This window comes from Rhincodon typus, chromosome 32, assembly GCF_021869965.1.
Source record: "Rhincodon typus isolate 14 chromosome 32, sRhiTyp1.1, whole genome shotgun sequence".
NCBI classification, from domain to species: Eukaryota; Metazoa; Chordata; class Chondrichthyes; order Orectolobiformes; family Rhincodontidae; genus Rhincodon; species Rhincodon typus.
In genome coordinates this window covers 21,562,585-21,579,020 of record NC_063363.1, presented here as the reverse complement: position 1 = coordinate 21,579,020, position 16,436 = coordinate 21,562,585, and positions in this window count along the sequence as shown.

Genomic DNA, 16,436 nt, shown 5'->3' with positions numbered 1-16,436 from the left:
GGTCTAGGCCCGAAACGTCAGCCTCTCTGCTCCTATGATGCTGCTTGACCTGCTGTGTTCATCCAGCCCTGCACCTTGTTGTCTCGGATTCACCAGCATCTGCAGTTCCTACTATCTCAGATCTAATATCTGGTTCACCTCAATGTCTCTGTGACAATGTCTATCATATCAACGTAACCTGGAACAAGGTGCTAACACACAATAAATCATATCTTGTTAACTACAAATGACTCCTCTAGTTAGACCAAGATTGGGTTTTCTTCTGCTAGATCAAGCAGGCCCTGTAGTCTCCTACACTTGAAGAGGATGGTGGCAGCAACATTCCTCATGGGCAGTATCTTGTAAAAACATTAAGTTGCCATAGTCATACAGGACCATGGGGCTGCTGCCTTGTTATAGATGTCTGATGGTGGTTTAGCCTAAGTGTGACCATGCCTCCGCTGAGGGGAGAGATTGAGCCAGTATAGGAATTGACCCCACAATGTTGCTGTTACTTTGTATCATAAACCAGCTGTCCAATCCATTGAGCTAACCAATCACCAGTTCATAAATTGTAGCGAGCTGGCATGCCTATATTTTATGCACACACTGGTATGATGGAGAAAAGAAATACAATACTAGATCAAACCATGTAAAAGATCACAAAATCAAAACAAGTCTATGACAAATTAGTTGAATTGTAAACAAAACAAGCTGCTGGAAAAGCTCAGCAGACCTGTTTAACTACAGAATTGAAAAATCAGACAAGCCTCCCGTTGCTGACTGCATTGCAGAGACTTCTACTAGAAAGATGCAGATGCAGATATTGAAGAGAATAAGACTTGACTTAGCTGGGATGTTAGTGAAGCAAAGTGGAGATACATGTGAAACGATACAGCAAGAAGAATTAGAATGGGAGGAAAATAGAAAAGAAAATGTGTGACAGCTTAAAAAATATAGACTACATATATAAAAGTACTGGAGAGCTTATATAGTTGGGTCTTCTAAATGTTAGCTATGTAAGTCTTGGCCATATCATTTGTTGGAAGTAGCTCTTTCCAACTGTCCCATTACATTCCACTTTTTTAACAATATTTGAAAGTTGGATTACCCTGCTGTCAAGGTTAAGGACAATAGTTGGGTGATGAGTGAGGAAACTAACTTGGAGGAGGAGAGAAAATTGGATGAGGTGAATTATTTTCACATATGGCAAAGAACTACATCCTTTAAACACTCAGATTCCAAAATGTGTTCAAACAAATTGTTCAAGCCTCACCAGTGCTTCAGAAAGTTTTCATTGAATTGAACATTTACTCAATATTGGACATCCCACGGACTATTGAACAATATCTGGACTGGTTTTGACAACATCACGAGCACAATATTCCATGAGAAGCCCTGTGGGATTATGTATCTGGTCAGTAGTGACAACGTAGTTGCTGTCTCCTCTGTTGCTTTTCATTTGAAATTAAATGTAACCGTAAAGAAAGTAAATATCCATGCCCTCAGGCATTGGCAACAGAACACTTCGGAATCTATGCAATGTGACAGGCTTGTTCAAATTTGATTGAAAGGAATAAAAGCGTACCACCACTATACATGGCCAACCTACTGAATGAGATTCCAATGCATTGCAATATGAAATAAATACCGCTGAGTATTTGACTTTTTGCAGAATCTTCTGCGCACACTTTTTGTCATAACAGCATGTGCTAACTGCATTTTGCAAGCTTTCTAAGATTGAATTAAGTAGCATTGAAGAAACTCTACAGCTCCAGTTCATTTCTCAATTTATAATTTTCTTTGACGAGTATAAATCACAATAAGACAAAGGCAAACAAAGACAACAAAAGACAAGAGAAATGCATCATTATAGTTATGAAAGGATTGAAGAGAGAGAAAGAAAAACAGAAAACGAACAAAAATTTAGAAGTAATCAGTTACCCAAGAAATGCAGCTACTCTCTTACAGAGCATGTATCAAAGAAATGGTCACAATATTGTCCGTTCTGGTGTTGATTCTGGGGTTTTAAGCTCAAAGTTGCCTAGAATAGGCTGTTGATAATTTGTAACAATTTTCTGACAATTTATTGAGTTTAAGAAGCAGTGGTTTGGAGATGATATGTCAGTTAATTGGACAAAGTAGGTATGTAACTGTGTGACAGATGAGAATGCTTCACTGATCCCAAAGCTGTTCTGTAGAACGGAGGAGCAGGATAGTGGTTTTGAAGTGAGGCCTTTGCCTTTGTTCTTTCCTTAGGCTATTGTAAGGGAATTCCGGATTTCTTCCAAAATGATGGTAGCTCACTTACCTGGATCGTCTCACTTGGAGCCGATTCCTGATGATATATGTTATTTTGGGTATTGTCCATCTATCCTATGTCAACCATCTATTTAGACCCTCTCAACTAATGACCATGGGCAGCTCTCATGATGCCAGGATGATTGCTCTCCGCTGGCCTACCTCGACTTGTAGGTTAATTTTCTTTCTTTCTAGGAACAAAACCTTCTTATTTTTGGAAACCATTGCACTAGGGTTAGTGTGGCATTTGATAAGTCTTTTGTTTATACTTGTGTAAGCAAGTTTCTACTGTAACACACTTAAATGAGGTTTCATGCTACACAGGAAATACCAAATATTGAATACAAGTTTAAAGGTGACTCTAATTTCCAATGTCCACACTATCTTAGAATGTGACTTACTCCAGGGAATATCAGATTACAGAATTACCTTCATAAAATATAATGGGCAATGAATTAGAAGGTCTGAATCAAAGTGATGACACCAATACCCTATTGCCCTAAGGTTCTTGGAATATGCAGCTTACAAACAGATCACTATCCACTCTCATTTATACCAATTGGTATATGTGTACCTAGTCTTTAAGCAAGTTCACTTTTAAGGTCTCCATACACCACTTGTATACAACATTACAATACTGCCTGGCAGTTAGTCTGCTAGGCACCTGCACACTGCACACACACAAATTAGTTGGTTTCATGTAAGGTCTGCTTCATAACTTTATTACTGCTTTAAATAAACTCTTTCACAGAGTTAATCAATCTCTAATCAGTAATTGATTATTAAATCATGACACTGATGTTAATGTTATGCCTTATTTTACTTACTTTTTGGGTTCCGGTATGAAACATATACTGGTTTACTGTATATCAAATATACACTTCAGAATTATACCTTGGAAGTCTTAAACTGTCATCGTTTTGCACCCACTCTGAGCTATGGAATTATAAGTTTCAGAGATAGTAAGAACTGCTGATGCTAGAGTCAGAGATAACACAGTGTAGCGCTGGAGGAACACAGCAGGCCAGGAAGCATCAGAGGAGCAGGAAAGCTGAAGTTTCGGATCTGGACCCTTCTTCAGAAATGGGGGTGGGGAAGGGAGCTCTGAAATGAATAGAGAGAGGAAGGGTGGGGCTGGGGAAGGTAGGTGGAATGGGGATAGGTGAGTGTAGGTAGGCAGGAGTGGGGGTTGGTCAGTGAGGTGGGAGGAACAGATAAGTGGGAGAGAAGATGGACAGGTTGTGTCAAGTGAAAGAGGCGAGGATGAAAGTGAGGGCCGGCCATGGGATGAGGCCGGGAGTGGGGAGATTTTAAAGCTGGTAAAATCCACATCGAGACCATTGGGTTGTAGGGTTCCAAGACAGAATATGAGGTGCTGCTCCTCCAGTTTCCGGGTGGCATCGTTGTGACACTGGAGGAGGCCCAGGATGGACATGTCGCCCAGGGAGTGGGAGGGGGTAGTTGAAATGCTTCACAACTGGAAGATGTTGTCGTTTGTCGCGAACAGAGCGCAGGTGCTCTACAAAGCTGTCTCCGAGCCTCCGCTTGGTCTCCCCGACATACAGGAGGCCACACCGCGAGCAGCGGATGCAGTAAACTACATTAGTGGATGTGCAGGTGAACATCTGTTTAATGTGGAAGGTTTTTTGGGTCCTTGGATGGGGGTGAGGGGGGATATGTAGGGGCAGGTTTAGCACTTCCTGCAGTTGCAGGGAAAGGTACCGGGGTGGTGGGGCTAGTGGGGACTGTGGAGCGAATGACGGAGTCATGGAGAGAGCAGTCCCTACGGAAGGCAGATAAGGGTGGGGAGGAAAATACATCCTTGGTTGTGGGATCAGATTGCAGGTGGTGGAAGTGGCAGGAATGATACATTGAATCCAGAGGTTAATGGGGTGATACGTGAGGACAAGGGGGATTCTGTCTTTGTTCTTGTTGCGGGGAGGGAGTGTGAGGGCAGAAGTGCAGGAAACGCAAGCGATGCGGTCGAGAGCATTTTCGACCACTGAAGGGGGGAAGTTGCAGTCCTGGAAATAAGAGAACATCTGTGATGTTCGGGTGTGGAATGTCCCATCTTGGGAGCTGACGCAGCAGAGGCGGAGGAATTGGGAGTAGGGGATCGCATTCTTGCAGGAATGTGGGTGAGAGGAGGTGCAGTCCATGTAGCTGTGGGAGTCAGTGGCCTTGAAATAGATATCAGTTTCAAGGTGGTCACCAGAGGTGGAGGGGGAGAGGTGTATCAGAGATAGTCCAGTTGAGCTTAGGGTTGGGGTGAAAGGGGTAAGTAAAGCTGATGAACTGTTCGTGCTCCTCGTGGGAGCACAAGGCAGCGCTGATACAGTCATCGATGTAACGGAGGAAGAGGTGGGGGATAGTGCCAGTGTAGCAGTGGTAGAGGGACTGTTCCACGTATCCTACAAAGAGGCAGGCATAGCTTGAGCCCATGCGGGTTCCCATGGCCACCCCCTTAGTCTGTAGGAAGTGGGAGGAGTTGAAAGAGAAGTTTTTAAGGGTAAGGATGAGTTTGGTTAAGCAGATGAGGGTGTCAGTGGAGGGGGATTGGTTGGCATAGCTTGGGCCTATGCGGGTTCCCATGGCCACCCCCTTAGTCTTCCTGCTTATTGACTTGTATCCCAATAAATTACTTAGCAGACCAAAAGACCTGCTAATGGAGTAGTCAACATCTGTTTTCACTTTGTGGCCATTTTTATTACATTTCCACTCTCACAATAAGTTGAGAATACTTCTCACAATGTTGTTTAAACGTTGACTTGCATTCTTAATCCTTTCAATTGGGTAAATTGTTGGAGATGATTATAAAAGATGGGATTTATGGACATTTAGAGAGGCAAAAATTGATTAGGGATAGTCAGCATGGCTTTGCGTAAGGAAAATTGTGCCTCACAAACTTGATTGAGTTTTTTGAGGAAGTTACCAAAAAGATTGCTGATGATAGAGCAGTAGATATCATTTATTTGGATTTTACTAAAGGTTTTGACAAGATTCTGCATGGTAGACTAACTAGTACAGTTAGGTCACATGGGATTCATGGTGACCTTGCCAATTGGATATGTAATTGGCTTAACAGCTGAAGACAGAGAGTAATAGTGGAGGGTTGCTTTTCAGACTGGAGGCCTGTGACCAGCGGTGTTCCACAGGGATCACTTTTGGGTCCTCTTTTGTTTGTCATTTATATCAATGATTTGGATGAGAATATAAAAGGTATGGTTAGTAAGTTTGTGGATAATACCAAAATTGGTGGCATAGTAGGCAGTGAGGAAGGTTTTCTAAGATTACAAAGGGATCTTAATCAAATGGATCAATGGACTAAAACAGTCAGATGGAGCTCAATCTGGATAAATGCATTTTGGTGCAACTAACAAGGGTAGGACTTATAAATTTAATAGTAGGGCCTTGGGTAGTGTTGTAGAACAGAGGGACCTAGTGGTGCAGGTACATAATTTTTTTTAAAGTTTACATCACATAAAGATAGGATGGTTAAAAAAGTGTTTGGCACGCTTGCCCTCATTGCTCAGTCCTTTGAATATAGGAGTTGGGAAGTCCTATTGAGGTTGTATAGGACATTAGTGAAACCTCTTCTGGAATACTGTGTCCAGTTCTGGTTACCCAATAATAGGAAGGATATTACCAAGCTGGAGAGGGTTCAGAAGAGATTTACCAGGATGTTGCCGAGTATGGCAGGTTTGAGTTATAAAGAAAGACTGGATAGGCTGGAACTATTTTTACTGGAGTGGAGGAGGTTATGTGGCACCCTGATAGAAGTTTATAAAATAATGAGTGGTATAGATAGAGTTAATGGTAGTTGTCTTTTCTCTAGTATGGGCAATTTCAAGACTAGGGGTCACATTTTCAAGGTGAGAGGAGAGAGATTTAAAGAACACACAAGAGGCAATGATTTTACACAGAGGGTGGTTCACATGTGGAATGAACTTCCTGAGGAAGTGGTGGATGTGGGTACAATTACAATGTTTAAAAGACATGAATAAGAAAGGTTTAGAGGGATATGGGCCATGAGCAGGCAGGTGGGACTGGTTTTGTTTGGGATTATATTGGATATGGACTGGTTGGACTGAAGGGTCTGTTTCCGTGCTGTATGACTCTATGACTCCATATTGCTGGTATATGGAGCATTTTCCTGCAAAATAAAGAATTCTGTAGGTCTAGGAGCAGTACACCCTCTCCAAGGGATCAACAGTATTTTCCAGAAGAATAAAAGATCTTGAGTGATGCTAATAAAAGACACTTCTTTTCAACACTTTTCAACTTACACTCATCAGGAATTTTGCAAGAATATAAATTCAAGTAAAAAAACATCATTTAAACTGCAGGACTATGTTAAATGGGCTCTGCTTAGTAGACGTATTGTCATGGAGAATACGTTGATTAATGACGATGGACAGTTAACAGCCGAGATTTTTTTTTCTTTAAGCCAGGCATTTTGAATCTGATGGGTCAGGGGTTTGCCATGAGAAATGACCAGTGAATGCCAGTCACCTATTTTGCTAAGTCAAAACAGACATTTTCTTTATGTCTCAAAGAATAGGGCTTTGTATATTTGTATATTTTATGTAGCTTCCAGTACATGCAAGTGCAACATATTGCGAGCTTGATTGACACTCCTAAATTGCCATTGAAATTGCTCATAAATTCAGAACTGTCCAGCGAATTTTGTGCAATGGTAGAATCACACTTAATATTAGGCATTGCATTGTAAGTTTTGCAAGTGTGGGTATGGTCAGTAACTTGCTTGTTGTAAACAACTGAAGGCACATGCTGTTTGCTATGATCCACTAATTTTTGGGACATTTGCCCTATACTCCTGCCATCACATTAATCTGAAATTACTCATTTGCGTGATACACAGAACATCTTTTTGGCTTGATGGCAGCATCCTGTTAATGATGAACGTGTTGCTATTGCATAGTACCATAGAATCCCTATAGTGTGGAAGCAGCCATTCAGTTCATTGAGTCTACAGCAATCCTCCAAAGAGCATTCCACCCAGACCCACATTCTCCCCCCACTCTACAGGCCAGGCAATGGCCTAGTAGTATTATTGCTAGACTATTAATCCAGAAATCCAGCTAAGGTTCTGAGAACCCTGGTTCCAACCCAGCCATGGCAGATGATAGAATTTGAATTCAATAAATGTCTGGAATTAAGGATCTAATAATGGTCATAAATCCATTGTCAATTGTTGGGAAAACCCAGCCGGTTCACTAATGTCCTTTAGGAAGGAAATCTGCCATCCTTACCTGGTCTGGCCTACATGTGACTCCAGACCAACAGCAATGTTGTTGACTCTTAAGTGCCCTCTAGGCAGTTAGGGATGGACAATAAATACTGGCCTAGCCAGTGCCACCCACATCCTGTGAGTGAATATATATATATATATATAAATAAAAAAACCTTTCCACGGCTAATCTACTTAGCTTGCACATCCCTGGACACTAGGGGCAATTTAGCATGGCCAATCCACCTAACCTGCACATCTTTGGACTGTGGGAGGAAACTGAGTAATTGAAGGAAACCCAGACAGAATGTGCAAACTCCACACAGACAGTCACCTGAGGCTTGAATTGAACCCTGGTCCCTGGCGCTGTGAGGCAGCAGTGCTAACCACTGAGCCACTGTGCCACCCTAGTAGCAGTGCCCAGTTTACTTTGGAAAAATTTTGTGCAAAAGTGAATCTCGCTGTTTTGTGTTGCTGCTATGCAAAGGCAACACAAGTGGGGTTTGCCACTAACAGGATGTTGCCACCAAGCCAAGAAGACATTCTGCCTGTCACAAAAATAATCAATGTGGTATATGAACTTCGATGCTGGTGTGATACTGGGTTTATAGGCAGGCCTAACCCAAAGACTGATGGCTCATATTAAATGGCATGTCTTTTGGCTGTTCACAGAAAGTGAAGTACTGACTGTGTACGTCAGCCTGTGCAAAATGTACTGATGAGTGCAAGATGAAAAGCTTTGATAAAATGCATGGAAAAGCTCAGCAGGTCTGGCAGCATCTGTGAAGAAAAGATCAGAGTTAAAGTTTCGGGTCCAGTGACCCTTCCTCAGAAATGTTCTGCTGAGCTTTTCCAGCAACTTCTGTTTTTGTTCCTGATTTTACAGCATCTGCAGTTCTTTCAGTTTTTATTTCGATAAAATGTATCTTCATTCTGCAATACTCAAGTCTGTACTACAAACTGACTATTTAATAAAAGATCATTTGAAAAGTCAGCCAATGTCACACTCCCATGCATATTTATGCCTGTCCATATATTTGAACTGATGAAAGAAAATGTATCTGCCAATGACTTTCTGAGAGTATTTGAGGTAATCTGTGGACTGAGGAAGGTCCTGCGGTTCTGAGGAAGGGTCACCAGACTCGAAACGTTAACTCTGTTTCTTCCTTTACAGATGCTGCCAGACCTGCTGAACTTTTCCAACTACTTTGTTTTTGTTCCTAATCTGTGGACTGGCCTGCATTTTGCTAATGTCAACCAAGATACGGTACTCCAATAATCTGGATGTATCTACAAATGAGTGATCAGCTAATATTTCTGATCAATACCTGATTGACTAAGGTCCTTGAGTCCTACAGCTTGCAAACAGAAAATTGCATCTTATAGTCATCCAGCATTCCCAAGCTGACTGTCTCCATGTATGAATATTTTGTGAGGTATCAGCAATGGGAGTCTCCATTGTAACATAGTTCACCAGCAATTGCACAAAAACTGATCACCTGGGGAATGATCTAAGGATGCTTGGCACTCTCAAAATTATATCATGGTGCAAGTTAATTAACTTCAGGGGAAGGCAGGAGTGGAGAGAACAGTTTAGACCATTGATTAAGGGAATGAATAATATAGATACTACCATATCATCAGATAATTGTCTCCTCCTCAAAGAGGTATTTTAAGAATGGGGTCCACTATAGGAATCCTTGATATGTTAAGTTTTAGGAATGATTGAAACCTAATATTGTTACAGCAACCCATAAACACCTGAATGTCTTTGCATGGTTAGGTGTTTGCCATATTCAGTAGACCATTGCAATCACTGAGCAATGCTCTTGTACAATTCCAGCCTCTAGTGGTAACACAATTGTTACTTAATAAAATCCAAAAAACTGTGCACAGATTGGCATGCCAGCTTTAATAATTTATCCAATCAACTGTAACTTACATTTATCTGATAATTGCCTTCGGTTTTAGATTTACCCCAGTTGGTCCTGTTGCTGTGTTTCTTTTAATGCCGAGAAGGTTGGGTATCTCTGATCTGTTGAAACAAGCTGTTTCCCAAGAAAGAACCAGGCTTCTTGATTTTCTTCCTTGTCTTCTGAGGGGTCACTTGATGCCAAAATCCCGTGAACAATGTTCCAGCGATTTTCATCGAGGAAACTGAAAAATATCAGCACTGAATTAATTAATTGGAGTCCAATTAACCCCTGTTTCATAATAAAAGCAAAATACTGCAGATGCTTCAAATGTGAAACAAACTCAGAGAATGCTGAAGAAACTCAGCAGGTCTGGCAGCATTTTCGGAGAGAGAAACAGTTAACGTTTTGAAACATTAACTCTGTTTCTCTCTCCACATATGCTTCCAGAACGAATTGATTTCTCTAGCATTCTCTGTGTTTGTTTAATCACTGTTACATTGTTGTAATGTCACATGATCTTTAAGGAGAATTTCTCATGTATGTGCAGTAAATCATGCATTTCCCTCCCCAAATATGCTTCCTGGAAATTGTCAGGTGCATAATTTTCCATTCAAATGTATTTCCATAGAATTCCTGCAGTGTGGAAGCAGGCCATTCGGCCATCAAGTCCACGCTGAATCTTCGAAGTGCACCCCACCCAGACCCCCAGCCCAATCCCTGTAATGTTGCATTTCCCATGGCTAATGCACCTAACCTACATACTCCTAGACATTATGGGCAAATTAGCATAGCCAACCCATCTTACCTGACTATCTTTGGACTGTGGGAGAAAACAGGAGCACCCGAAGGAAATCCACACAGACACGGGGAGAACGTGCAAACTCCACACAGACAGTCGCCCGAGGATGGAATCAAACCCAGGTCCCTGGTGCTGTGAGGCAGCAGTGCTAACCACTGAGCCACCGTTCTGCCTGTTTGGTCTAAATGTCGATATTATAATAATATTTCTCAATAATATTGCTAATCTTACTCATCTTCCCCTCTGAGGGAAGACTTAGCTTATACAACAAGACTGCTACACCCATTGACAACAGGGTGCAGGGCTGGATGAACACAGCAGGCCAAGCAGCATCATAGGAGGAGAGAGGCTGACGTTTCGGGCCGAGACCCTTCATCAGAAAAGGGGGAGGGGAAGGGGGTTTTGAAATAAATAGGGAGAGAGTGGGAGGCGGATAGAAGAGGGATAGAGGAGAGGATAGGTGGAGAGGAAACAAACAGGTCGAAGAGGCGGGGATGGAGCCAGTAAAGGTGAGTGTAGGTAGGGAGTTAGGAAGGGGATAACTCAGTCCAGGGAGGACGGACAGGTCAAGAGGGGCGGGATGAGGTTAGTCGGTAGGAGATGGAGGTGCAGCTTGAGGTGGGAGGAGGGGATAGGTGGGAGGAGGGGATAGGTGGGAGGAAGAACAGGTTAGGGAGGCAGGGACGAGCTGGACTGGTTTTGGGATGCGGTAGGGGGAGGGGAGATTTTGAAGCTTGTGAAATCCACATTGATACCATTGGGCTGCAGGGTTCCCAAGCGGCATATGAGTTGCTGTTCCTGCAACCTTCGGGTGGCATCGTTGTGGCACTGCAGGAGGCCCAGGATGGACATGTCGTCTGAGGAATGGGAGGGGGAGTTGAAATGGTTCGCGACTGGGAGGTGCAGTTGTTTATTGCGAACCGAGCGTAGGTGTTCTGCAAAGCGGTCCCCGAGTCTCCGCTTGGTTTCCCTGATGTAGAGGAAGCCTATCTACTATCTCTGCTACACCCATTATTTGGAGATCAGCACAGTCCACTCGAATGCAGAGGATGTGGAGATAAAAACTTCAAAGCACATTTTCCCTATACATGGTGTTTCAGACAAAATTGTATTAGAAAGCAGCCCCCAGTTCACAATTTACCATTTCACAGAAGATTATAGTTTACATCTTATCACCAGTTCCCTATTCCATCCATAACCTAATGGAAAAGAAGCCAGGTATGAAAACTATTAACATCTTATGGTAAAGATTAAAATGTAGATTTGGCCTTACAACACCAGTAAATAATGGATTTTCAACAGAGAATTGCAAAAGGCTGCAATTCTAAAGAGTCAATTTCTGTCATTAAAACATAAGATCAGACCCAACATCACCTCAAAAATTAGAACAAAGTAAGGTGAAAGGAGGCAACTCAAAGAGACAAACAGTCTTGATGAAATAATCATTAACATGGAGTGTAAGCCCTATCCAGATTAATACCTGAACAAAGGGATAAGAGACATCTAGCATGAAGATACTGCCAACAAGAAAACAGAACATCAGCAATCATATCTCATCCCAACACCATGCAGGGTCTTCAGGAGGAACCCAAAGGCTCTGCTACTATTAGAAGCTGCAAAGACAGATTCATTCCAATATTACCAAAAGTGGGATACAGAAAAGGAATCTTAATCAAACATCTCAAGGACTACTGGGGTCTGAGGACTGATCACAGACTGATATTCCATGACAAAAATATTAACATCTAGATCAGGAAGAGTTTTAAAGAAACCCGATAGACTCAACAAAGACTTAAGTCCTTCTGACTCACAGAATACCGTAAATCCCATTCAGCCAAAATCCACATAAAACACAGGGACAATAAAGCCAAATACTTGTGTATGACACATTTATAAGAAAAAATAATTTCGTACTTAACAGACTTTTCAAATACCAATGATTTGCTGTCTCCTTTGTCAATAGAATTAGAATGTCTGGACAAGGCAACTAAGTATTTTATTGAAAGAAACAAACACAGAAAATGTTAGAGAAACTCAGCTGGTCAGGCAGCATCTGTGGAGAAAGAAATAGTTAACATTTTGAGTCCAGTACAATTTTTCTTCAGAACTAAAAGGAGATTTTTATTAATACTTTGACAGAAGCAAAGGAGGACCAGAGGGCAGATGGTCTAGAGGCCCAGTGCAAAAGACAATGACATTGTTAATATTGGAGAAAGTGAAAAGAGATGTATAATGAGTGTAAGTTAAAGAATGCAAGGGAGAGAATTTGTCCTACCTCCTAAATGCAACATAAACAAGACATAAACTGCGACATGGCTGTGGGGGAGGTGTGGAATGTTTTTCCAACTTCCCCTTTGTAAGGCATTGACTATATTTGGCTTTCCCCTTGATAACCTTAATGCAAATTTTACTGATTTTATGATCTGTTGCAGTTGTAACCATTATTTGCTTCTCTAGGGTTACCTGGCTCCTGTTTACAGTAATGTTTTCTTTATTCAGATATGCTTAAATTTTTCTCCCATAGTCCTTTGGTCCATCAAGTCTGTACTACCAAAGCTACACTAACTCTACAGGAGTCTCACTTTCCAGTTCTAGGCCCATAATCTTCAATGTTATGACCTTTCAAGAGCTCACCCAAGGACTTTTTCAACATTGTGAGGTTACCCATTTCAACTACAGCCCCATCCCCCTGCCCAGGAGTAAATTCCAGATTCCCACCACTCTCTGAGTGAAAGACAAATTCCTCAACTCCCTTCTAAACTTCCTGCATTTCACCTTAAAATTATGTCCCTACGTTAGTGCCCTTTTGACTAAGGGGAATAAGTTGCTTTCTATGCACCCTGTCTATTCACTTCACTCACATAGCTGAAGGGCTGCATCCCAGCCAACATTGTTATTAATCTTTCTGTCTGATTCTGTTCATAAATTCAGTCATTGTACATTGTAGAAAATAATTGGTCTGCTGAATTGTCACTCCATGGAAAAATCTGAGAGGTTTGAGTGGAAAACAGTGCATATGTGCAGTAGATCCAGCAAAAGCTGAATAAGACATTAGCAGAATGGTCTTGAATTCTCTGGCATAACTGGATGAGGGAAGTGAATGTAATATTGCCAAGTTTGTGGCTGACATTAAAATAACTGTAACAGCATGTCATGAGGATGACAAAAAGAGTCTGCAGCCATTTATTGAACAGTTGGGTGAAAATTTGGCAGATGGAACATAGTGGAGGAAAATAAGGTTATGCACTTTGGCAGAATGAATAGAAAATGTGAATTTTAATGAAGCAGAGAAAGCTGCAGCACAGAGTCTATATTTCAAAAAGAATGAAGTTAAAAAATACAGAAGTCTTGTTAAAACTATATACAGAGACATGTGTAAGACCACATCTGGAATACTAGGAACAGTTTTGGTCTCTTTATGAACGGAAAATATTTTGGACTTTCCAATGATGGTTCACTTGGTTGATCCTGGGTATGGAGGGATTTTCTTATGAGGAGTGATTGAGTAGGTTGGATCTGAAATCATAAAGTTTTGAAGAATGAGAGGAGACCTTATTAAAACGTATAAGATTATTTAGACAATTTGACAAAGTCAGTGCAGTGAGATTGTCCCCTTAATGGAAGAATCTGGGATGAAAAGGCATGATCTCAGAGTATGGGGTCACCAACTTAGGGCAGAGATGAGTAGAAACAACTTCTCTCAGAGGATAGTGAATGTGTGGAATTCTTTACTGCGTAGAGGCTGGTTCATTAGTATATTCAAAGCTGAGATAGACAGATTATTAATCAGTAAAGGAATTTAGTGTAATCAGGAAAAGGCAGGAAAATGGATTGATGATTATCAGATGAGTCATAATCTGACTGAATGTTGCAGCTACAGCTGATTGGCCTATTTATGTTTCTTGGACTGATGATCACCATAATGAAAGATGAACTAATTTGAGATATTTAAAATTCTTAGAGGGATTCAGATAGTAGGTGCCTAAGAGCCAGTTCCCCTGGATGAAGTCTCTAAAACTTGTCTTTCCACTCTCAAGGTAAGAAGTTAGTAATTCAGGAATGACTTGAGGAGAAATCTTTCACAGAATTGGCTTTGAAACTTTGGAACTCTCTATCCCAAAGGGTTGAATATGCTGCATTATTGAGTACGTTGGAGATGGGCTATATGCTTACTTCTGCTCACACTTCTTCTGTTTTTGTGTTAAAAGAAAGTTAAGATGGATCAGATGAAAGGATTCCAATTGACGCATATTTTGAAAGCGCTATTGGCTTTACAACTAATTTCCGGCACCTTTTTTTACATATAGTAAGCTGAATACAGTATATCAAAGTAATTCTTGAGAAGTAAGTCTATGATAGGTGGTGACTTTGCCAAACTGAGCTTTTGAGCATCTGCAATTAGTCTTGGAATGTGTAGCAAGCAGCAGGATATGATGACATCAGCATTTCCCACCAAATACCTTTATTCGTCATTTTGTAAAATTAATTCGGTTATTCTTTGAAATTTAAAATACTTCCAGAAACAAATATACAAACTTATTTTCTGCACTGTATTCTGTTCAAAAGAGGGTTCAATATTTATTCCCATACAAATAAATTTCACCTCAGAAAACTTTTGTGATAGTTCTTATTTATACAAATTCAAGTGTATTATTTTATAGATATTTTAAAATGAAGGTAAAAACTGGTTTCACAGTGCATGATGACAGGATAATATAGAAATTTGCTCAGGCACTCATTTGTCAAATATTTAAACGTTGTAAGTTAAAAGAATATATGTTTAAATTAAAATGGCATAGCCATATCACCATTTTATAAATAAGTATTACAATTTTACTCAATAGGTGTATTCAAGTGCAATTTAATCTCAAGCACATATAAGCACAAGCAATGGGTGGTAAAGAAAGCTGTTCATTTATATTTATTATGTTATTATTATTATTATTTGTTATTATTATGTTATATTATTGTTTCCTGATTGTTTAGGAACCCTCAGATGCCGTCTTCAACAGTCAAATTTTCTGCCCCACAAGTTCAATATTTTGCCCTCATCTACTTCTTTCACGAGCAGCAGAACATAGGAGACGTTGCCTAGCAACAGGGATGAAGAACACAATAGCGGAACAATTGATTCCAACATTAGACTGCAAAATCACCACCAAATCTCACAGGATATCTCCTAGTTTTGGCTCGGCAAAATGTCCAAAACACTGCATTCACATATTGCTTTCTATTTGTTGTAATGTGTTACAAAATGTGGAATTCTTGGAAATTTAATCTTGAAACCAGGCATTCAGAGCAATGGTTGACATGTTCATATAAATTTACTGAATTTTTAAATTTAGTTTGTTTCAGAGTTGTATTAATCAGTTATTAAAATAGTATAAGTGGCAGTTGACCTGTAGCAGCTTCAGTTGGATAAAAATACTTAGAGTCATAGAGTCATACATCACAGAAACAGACCTGTCGGGCGAAACAATCCATGCCGAACATAATCCCAGATTAAACTAGTCCCACCTGCCTGCTCATGTCCCACATCCCTCCAAGCCGTTCCGATTCATGTACCTATCCAAATGTCTTTTAAATGTTGGTAATTGTACCTGCATTCATTACTTCCTCAGGAAGTTCATTCCACACGCGGACCACATTCAGTGTAAAAAAATGTCTCTCCTGTCTTTTTAAAATTTCTCTCCTCTCACCTTAAAAATGTGACCCTTGGTCTTAAAATCCCCCATACCAAGGAAAAGATAACTACTATTAACTCTATATATACTTCTTATTATTTTATAAACTTCTTTCAAATTGCCTCTCAACATCCTACGCTTCAGTGAAAAAGTCCCAGCCTATCAGGCCTTTCTTTATAATTCAAACGTTCCATAAACCAAGAACTGATCTCTGTGGAACACCACTAGGACTGGTCTCCAGTCCAAAAAGCAACCCTCCACCATCACTCTCTGTCTCCTGCCATTAAACCAATGATATATCCAATTGGCAAGCTCACTCTGAATCCCATGTGATCTAACTTTACTAATTACTCTACCATGCAGAATCTTGTCAAAAGCTTTACGAAAATTCAAATAAATTCAATGTCTACTGCTCTGCCATCATCAATGTTTCTGATAACTTCCTCAAAAAACTCAATCAAGTTTGTGAGACACGACTTTCCTCGCAAAACCATGCTGACTATCCC